This window comes from Bufo bufo, chromosome 5 (genome assembly GCF_905171765.1).
Source record: "Bufo bufo chromosome 5, aBufBuf1.1, whole genome shotgun sequence".
In the NCBI taxonomy this organism is placed as follows: Eukaryota; Metazoa; Chordata; class Amphibia; order Anura; family Bufonidae; genus Bufo; species Bufo bufo.
Window position 1 is genome coordinate 472,043,329 of NC_053393.1, and position 9,640 is coordinate 472,052,968.

The following is a 9,640-nucleotide window of genomic DNA, read 5'->3' on the forward strand; positions in this document are numbered from 1 at the left end:
ATCTTTAGTTCATTCAGGTTTGATGGCTTCCGAGCATGGACAGCTCTCTTTAAGTCACACCACAGATTTTCAATTATATTCAGGTCTGGGGACTGAGATGGCCATTCCAGAACGTTGTACTTGTTCCTCTGCATAAATGCCTTAGTGGATTTTGAGCAGTGTTTAGGGTCGTTGTCTTGTTGAAAGATCCAGCCCCGGCGCAGCTTCAGCTTTGTCACTCATTCCTGGACATTGGTCTCCAGAATCTGCTGATACTGAGTGGAATCCATGCGTCCCTCAACTTTGACAAGATTCCCAGTCCCTGCACTGGCCACAGCCCCACAGCATGATGGAACCACCACCATATTTTACTGTAGGTAGCAGGTGTTTTTCTTGGAATGCTGTGTTCTTTTTCTTCCATGCATAACGCCCCTTGTTATGGCCAAATAACTCAATTTTAGTTTCATCAGTCCACAGCACCTTATTCCAAAATGAAGCTGGCTTGTCCAAATGTGCTTTATCCCACCTCAAACGGCACTTTTTGTGCTGTGGGCGGAGAAAAGGCTTCCTCTGCATCACTCTCGCATACAGCATCTCCTTGTGTAAAGTGCGCCAAATGGTTGAACGATGCACAGTGACTCCATCTGCAGCAAGATGATGTTGTAGGTCTTTGGTGCTGGTCTGTGGGTTGACTCTGATTGTTCTCACCATTCGGAAGAATGAAAGAAAACCGGTACTCCCAAAAATCTTTGCTGGTGATAGATTTATTGGTCACTCATATGAGTGACTAATAAATCTATCACCAGCAAAGATTTTTGGGAGTGCCGGTTTTCTTTCATTCTTCTGATTTTGGGATTACGTCCACACAAACCGAGCACCCCTCAACCAGTACGCTGTGCCGCCTGACTTCATTGCACACTGTTCTCACCATTCGTCGCTTCTGTCTATCCGAGATTTTTCTTGGTCTGCCACTTCGAGCCTTAACTTGAACTGAGCCTGTGGTCTTCCATTTGCTCAATATGTTCCTAACTGTGGGAACAGACCGCTGAAATCTCTGAGACAGCTTTCTGTATCCTTCCCTAAACCATGATGGTGAACAATCTTTGTCTTCAGGTCATTTGAGAGTTGTTTTGAGACCCCCATGTTGCTACTCTTCAGAGAAAATTAAAAGAGGAGGGAAACTTACAATTGACCCCCTTAAATACTCTTTCTCATAATTGGATTCACCTGTGTATGTAGGTCAGGGGTCACTGAGCTTACCAAGCCAAATTGAGTTGCAATAATTAGTTCTAAAGGTTTTGGAATCAATAAAATGACAACAGTGCCCAAATTTATGCACCTGCCTAATTTTGTTTAAACAATTATAGCACATTTTCTGTAAATCCAATAAACTTCATTTCACTTCTCAAATATGACTGTGTGTGTCTCCTATATGATATATTTAACTGACATTTTTTATCGTAACAACCAACGATTTATACAGGAAAATCATGACGATTAACAAGGTTGCCCAAACTTTCGCATCCCACTGTATATACACCTTTTTTATTATTGTATTTTGGACTAAAAATATTTTTTAAATTGGTCTTTATTAAAAATATGGCATTCTTTTTCCCTCTACAGAGCTGACATGCTCTAGTAGCACCCTTTGGATTTTTTGTCTTTTCCGTCAGACCAGAAGCTGACAGACTCCTTATCTCTGCTCTCTGACCTCCTAAACACTCATCATAGCTCAGGTCTTATCTTACTAATAAGAATGTGGCTGAAATAAGTTTATGACCTCTTAGTAGTTTAGAGAGGTTTATTAGTTGACAGGCACAAAGTGAAAGTGAAAATACCAGTCACACAGTTAGAAAAACAGTTAACCCTTTGTGACAGAATGGCTCGATATTTTAATAAAGGCCAATTGAAAAAATTATTTTTAGCCAAAAATTAATAACATGCAATCGTAAACAAAAATTGCCTCCGAAGGTGTATCTAGCCTTTAAACAAGATTGACTCGGGCCTCCCATTCACCCGGGAGTTTATTGAGGCATTTCTTCATAAAAAAATCATGGAAATGAGAGATGGCCAATTGCATATGACTGTTCATCGCAAGGGGATGGCCACCATACCTGAAGAAGGGTATCCCAAGGGAACAATACCTACATCTCTGAAGGAACTATAATGTAAAACTGTAATGAACACATTGTACTATTCATTCTGAGTTTTCAAAGCTTTCAAATTCATGTGATATCATTAACATCTCAATTATTTGGCAGCTAGTGTCCCTGAGGCTACATGGCAATGTTGTTTGAGCCTCCCTAGGCCTCGGGGATGTATCATGTGATCTCTAGTGTGGGATGTCACATCACAGAATAATGTGCGGGAGCTCCATTGGTGGTCCCTTGCAAAAGAGCGGACACCTGTATGTATATCTGTTCCAGCCTCAGATAGCTGCTATTATCACAGCATGTGTAGCATTCAGTGGTTGAAACATGGCCAAATGTTTTCATTAGACCCCTGTTGACAATGTACTTAGAAACGCTTAGCCTCTTGCTGGTCATGCAGTGAGTTTGAAGTAGGTTTTGCTCAGCTCAGTGTTCCTATGAGAAATAAAAGGGAGAGGAGTGAGTGTATAGGCTCCGTTACTGCATACTGTAAATAAAGACAAAAACTCACTGAAAAAAGTGGGCTAAACGGGTGAAAATGCTCCAAACCCAGACACTGTAGCGTGTCTATAACCGGGGGAGCAATTCCTCTGCATGCGGTCCGCAGATAACGGCAATTCCCAGCAAAAAATGCGTACAAAAAATTCCTAGCACTGTTCACACCCTGTTCACATACCACGGGCAGTTGAGTGGTAGGACCCCAGGCATGCTGAGACACCGTGACGTGGTGGATGAGGGGCTCCGATATGTTCCTGACTGGAAGATATTGGCAAAGTTCTCAGCTTTTAACATTGAGGAATTGGCTAGTATTGTCAGTTGTGTATCATTTTCGTGCATTTTTTGCAGTGATTTGTGTATGTATATATTCTTTCATCTGCACAATGTATCATTTTGTGTAAGATGTTCTTGTGGTGCATGCTGTCCGCCCCGGCATCCTCCATTGTACGCATTTTTTTGCTGGGAATTGCCGTTATCTGCGGACCACATGCGGAGGAATTGCTCCCCCGGTTACAGACACGCTACAGTGTCTGGGTTTGGGGCATTTTCACCCATTTAGGCCACTTTTTTCAGTAAGTTTTTTTCCTTATGTGTATGGAATGTGCCACTTTATTTTGCTGGTAACGTTCTTTTGCGCCTGGTGGCTTCTGTGTCACATGGTCTGTTGTGGGTGCGGCTTCTGTGTCACATGGTCTGTTGTGGGTGCGGCTTCTGTGTCACATGGTCTGTTGTGGGTGCGGCTCACAGCTTTATCCTACCTCACAATGCATTGGTGATACCACTATGGAGGCATGTGAGAGTCTGGCTGTGAGTTGATTGCACTGTTCAGACCCTGTTCACACACCACGGGCAGTTTAGTGGTAGGACCCCATGCGTGCTGAGACACCGTGATGTGGTGCATGAGGGGCTCCGATATGTTCCTGACTGGAGGATATTGGCAAAGTTCTCCGCATTTAACATCGGCTTGAGGAATTAGCTAGTATTGTCAGTTATGTATCATTTTGGTGCATTTTTTGCAGTGATTTGTATACTGTAAATAAAGGCTCATTTACAGGGGGCAATTGTCAGGCCTATTAGGAAAGAACATAAGTACGAATGCTCATTCCTGATTATTCACCTCTGTTAAGGTGCCACAGATCACCCGATAAACAAGCAAAAAGATTGTTCATTGGGTGAAATCATTGTTCACGTTTAAGTTGGTAAATTTGGGGCATCTAAAGCCCGCCCCTGGGAACGCTCCAACTCTGTCTGGGAATGCTCACTTATGGGCAGTGTTACTGTTAGCCCCAGGACAGCCCGAATTTGCCAGGACTGTCTCTGTTGGCAACTATGTTATGTCACATATTAAAGGGGTTTTACAGGCTTTTAATATTGATGACCTGTGCTTGGGATAGGTCATCAATATCAGATTGGCGGGGGTCCGACACCTGCTCGCTGCTGCTATGTCTATGGCAAGCAGGGGTGCCAAGTGTCAGACCCCGCCGATCTGATATTGATGATCCTGAGGATAGGTCATCAATAATTAAAGCCTGGAAAACCCCTTTAATCATCATTTCTGAGTAGCAGATCGTGCTGTGCAGTGATGGTCAGTTCGCAGTGTTCGCCAGTGAACACATGCAGGCTGCCATCTTTAGTAAGGTAGACTCACCCGTCCGGCGATGCACAGGTAAACTCTTACCTGTGCCTGTGTCGGGAGCCGGTCTGAAATCAAATGCAGTCACTGGGAGCAGGCAGTTCCGAGAACAGCCGCCGGGGGCCTTCATCGGGCTGTTCTCGGAACTGCCTGCTCCCGGTGAATGCATTTGATTCCAGACCGGCTATTATTTTCCTATTTTCCATGTTATTAGGGAAAATTATACAGTCAATAGACTGTCATCTTAGCAACCATGCGTGAAAGTCGCACCGCAACCACACTTGCTTGCGGATGCTTGCGATTTTCACGCAGCCCCATTCACTTCTATGTGGAAAATGCCTTAGGCCCCTTTCACACGGGCGAGTTTTCCGCGCAGGTGCAATGTGTGAGGTGAACGCATTGTACCCGCACTGAATCCGGACCCATTCATTTCTGTGGGGCTGTGCACATGAGCGGTGATTTTCACGCATCACTTGTGCGTTGTGTGAAAATCGCAGCATGCTCTATATTGTGCGTTTTCCACGCAACGCAGGCCCCATAGAAGTGAATGGGGTTGCATGAAAATCGCAAGCATCCGCAAGCAAGTGCGGATGCGGTGCGATTTTCACGCATGGTTGCTATTCACTATTATTTTCCCTTATAACATGGTTATAAGGGAAAATAATAGCATTCTTTAATACAGAATGCTTAGTAGAAGGTCAATTGAGGGTTAAAAAATAAATAAAAAATGAACTCGCCTCCTCCTCTTGATCGCGTAGCAGCCGGTCTCTTCTTACTTCTTTAATCATGAGCTGCCGGCTAAATGACCTGTGGTGACGTCACATCACATGGTCCAATCACATGGTCCATCACTGTGGTGATGGACCATGTGATTGGATCATGTGATGAGCTCAGTGACGTCACCACAGGTCCTTTGACAGGTCATGAAGAAAGAACAGGAGACCAGCAGGTACGTGATCAATTGCAGGAGGTGAGTTAATTTTAATTTATATTTTTAACCCTCAATTGACCTTGTACTAAGCATTCTGTATTAAAGAATGCTATTATTTTCCCTTATAACCATGTTATAAGGGAAAATTATTAGATCTACACAACACCGAACCCAAACCTGAACTTCAGGGAGGAAGTTCGGGTCTGGGTACCACATTCAGTTTTTTATCACGTGCGTGCAAAACGCATTGCACCCGCACGATAAAAACTGAACAACGGAACGCAATCGCAGTCAAAACTGACTGCAATTGCGTACCTACTCGCGCGGGTTTGCCGCAATGCCGTACCTAATCCGGACACGCTCGTCTGCAAGGGGCCTTAGTGTCTTTAGCAGTGCTCCCTGTCTTCTGATTACTTAACTGTGGAGACACACTCCATACTGACTGCTGCTGCCCTCACTGCCTCTCTCCACATGTGGGGAGTGAAGCAGTGAGGGCAGCAGCAGACAGTGTGGAGTGTGTCTCCACAGTTAAAGGGGTATTCCAGTTGGTTAAAGTTATGTCCTATCCACAGGATATGGGATAACTATCAGATCGTGGGGGCCTTATCACTGGGACACCCACTAATCACAAGAAAGGGGGCCCTGTATCCCCTGCAGCTCCCCTGAAAAGAAAGGAGTGGTCGGTATATTCATTTCTATGGGAGTTCCAGAGATAGGCGAGCGCTCTACTGGGCTATCTTGGGAACTCCCGTAGAAATTAATGGAGTGGTCATCCGTATGTGCGACTGGCTGCTCTGTTCTTTTCAGGGGATCTGGAGGGGGCTGCAGGAGGTACGGGCTGGAATACCCCTTTAAGTGAATAGAAGACAGGGAGCATTGCTAATGCACAACATGGGCCACTTCAGAGCTATTTTTCTAATAGAAAAGTATGATTTAGGTAATTAAAGTGTATTACAAAAATGGTCAGTATCATTGCCCCCATACATTACAAAAAAAAAGAATGACGGTTACACTTTAAAAACTTGGCACAACCCCTTTGAGGTTCAAAACCATCTGGTCACCGAGGGGTTAATACTTCAGTTTTTAATCCAGTTGTCCAGCATCCTGTTTAGCAGATTTTCCACATATGAACTAATAAAAGGCATGATATTGTGGGTCTGCGCTCAGCCTATTTTTACTTTAAGATAAAACCGCACAGTTGAGTTAGTGCTTTCCTGCACACCTCAATGGCTTGTTTTAATTACACTCCTGTCTAAACTATGAAATAATGTACATTCAGTGGAAATAAACACTATACACAAATATTCATGAACATAAGGAGACCTATACGCAATAAAGACATTTTAAACTGTGAAAATAAATATTCTCTCAGATCACACAAAACATAACCGTTCTCCAGTGCCTGAATGTTGCTGTTACATACTGGTTATGGCGCCCCCTGGTGTTGTTTTAACTCCCTCTCAGAACGTCCTCCTGATGTGTTCAGTAATCCCACAGGCTCAGTAGCTCATTACTATGGCCCGAATCATCTTGTACCTGCGCGGCACAGTGATTTCTGCTATTGTGCAGGCCAAACAATATGTACCAGCGCGCTACAAGACGTCTTCTCACCGGACGCATTAGGTGGATGTTCTGTTTTCTTTTTTCTGGTAATATTTATTATCATGAACATTAATCTGGTTTGGAAAGTGTTATCTGCACCAAGTCAGATTAGTGGGTTTTACCGGAGTCCATAATGATCATTGTTAGAGGCAGCAGATCCAACAATGCACAGTAATCTTAGGCCATACGGCTGGCTAGTAAGGAGCTGAATGGACTCTTCATCAGGTGCCATAGGTATGGAGAAATTGTCCACTAAGAGCCATGCCTCCAGGAGAGAATACCTCAGTATGTACAGAATCTGATGGAACGTGCCACATTTTTGTATGTTAGACCCACATGGAATTTGAAAAGAAAAAAAAAAACTCTGTATTGCTCTGTTTAAAACTTGAAACATATGAAGATGTAATATATCCATGTGCATTAGCCCTAAATCCAACTTCTAATACAACAGGGCATTAATTAACCAGCATTGTCAGTGGGTGAGATAGCAGTCCATCCTTAGATATAGGACTTCTTACGTGCACCATAACACAATCCTTCCCTTTTATGTGAGGAAGGATCGTGCTCAGTATGTCAGAGCTTACCAACACTTATAAAATGTGGAATTTTGAAGGCTATTTTCACACTTCCGGACCAGAGTTCCAGCCTCTTTAACTACAATGGGGTCCGGCAGTGATCTGGCCGCCACCCGCAAATATGCCAGTATTCGGCGGGACAGATACCAGCCGCAGATATGAAAGAAGCCTTAAAGGATAACTGTCATATTTTTTTTTATTTGCTACTTTATTAGAGCTAGGCATGTATACCTGAGTTAGTCTGTCAATGATTGTCAAAATAACTGTAATTACCTTATAATAACAGCTTTCATTAATGTCTCCTGTCCCTTCCCACTGCTCCCTTAAAAGACCGTTGCTATGGCTCATCTGTCTCCGGCTAGGAAGACAGAGGGGCGGTCCTTCATACTGCATGTCTAAATTAGGCTTCAGAGTGAGGAGGCGTGTCTCTCAGTAATCCAATCTGATTGGCTGGCAGGAAGTTTGTATGTGACCTGAGGGAATGCAGTTTAGGCCTCAGAGAACTGGCAGAGGAGCCATCTTGAGAAGATCCTCATAATGTAGGATTCAAAACAGCCGTAACTAAGGGGAAAACTTAAGGAAAACAGTGGTAAGTGAAGAAACTAAAGATTGCTTTATGCATAATGCTGCTGCAGCAGTAACATATGCTAAAATTGATTTTTTTTAATGAAAATATGACAATTATCCTTTAAACAGGTACAAAAAAATGCATAATTTCATTTCCATTTTACAATATTACACAGTATAAAGGGGTTTTCCGGGATTTTAATATTGATGACCTGTCCTCGGGATAGGTCATCAATATCAGATCGGCAGGGTGCTGGTTGAAGAGAAGACTGTGATCCGTGCGAGTGCAACATTCTCTTCATTGTTTGCTTGCTCGCCGTCAACATCGAAGCGGTGAGCAGGTGTAATTACAAGAAGCGGCCCATTCACTTCTATGGGACATAGTAACATAGTTTATGAGGCTGAAAACAGACATCTGTCCATCCAGTTCAGCCGTAGGAAGGAGCCGTCCCATAGAAGTGAATGGGACGGCTTAGATATAATTCCACCTGCTCACAGCTGCAATGTCAACGGCGAGCAGATTACAGTGAAGGGAAGGATGCGCTCGCACGGAGCGTGGCCTTCTCTTCAACCAGCTGATTGGTGTGGTTGCCGGATGTGGCACCCCTGCCGATCTGATATTAATGACCTATCCTGAGGATAGGTCATCAATATTAAAATCCAGGAAAACCTCTTTAAAGAGGACCTTTCACCGATTATTACACTATGAACTAACTATACAGACATGGAGAGCGGCGCCCGGGGATCTCACTGCACTTACTATTATCCCTGAGCGCCGCTCCGTTCTCCCGCTATGCCCTCCGGTATCTCTGCTCACTAAGTTATGGTAGGCGGAGATTCCAGTCACTAAGTTATGGTAGGCGGAGTCTGCCCTTGTTCTGCTCTAGCGCTGGCCAATCACAGCGCAGAGCTCACAGCCTGGGAGGTTATTTTCTCCCAGGCTGTGAGCTCTGCAATGCGATTGGCCAGCGCTAGAGAAGAACAAGGGCAGACTCCGCCTACCATAACTTAGTGAACGGAGATACCGGAGGACATAGCGGGAGAACGTAGCAGCGCCCAGGGATAATAGTAAGTGCAGTGAGATCCCCGGGCGCCACTCTACATGTCTGTATAGTTAGTTCATAGTGCAATAATCGGTGAAAGGTCCTCTTTAAGGCTAATTTTTCATGTGAAATACACTCCGTGTGTCAGAGGTATTTCAAAGGCTACTTCTGTGAAAGGACCTTGCAGCACTAGGGCTCATTCAGACAGCCGTATGCTGTCCGCAAAAATGCGGATCCTTTTTTTTGGCGGACAGTTCAGAATGTCTGCAAAAAACGGATTACATTCCATTTTTTTGCTGAACCATAGACTTCAATGGGACCATGTCCTGATTTTCACTGACAAGTATAGGACATGTTTCATTTGTTTTGCTGAGCCATGGCATGGAAGAAAAGAGCCCCATAGAAGTGAATAGGGTAGCATCTAATCTGCAAAAAAACGGATCCGCATTTTTGTGGACACCATACGGCCGTCTGAATGAGCCCTTATAATTACTTATAACTGCCCGACCTCGGCTGTACTGAATTGTACTCACATAAGGGTCCATTCACACGTCCGTAAGTGTTTTGCGGATCCGCAAAACACATACTCTGGCAATGTGCTTTCCGCAATATGCGGACCGCACATCGCCAGAACTATAATAGAAAATGCCTAATCTTGTCCG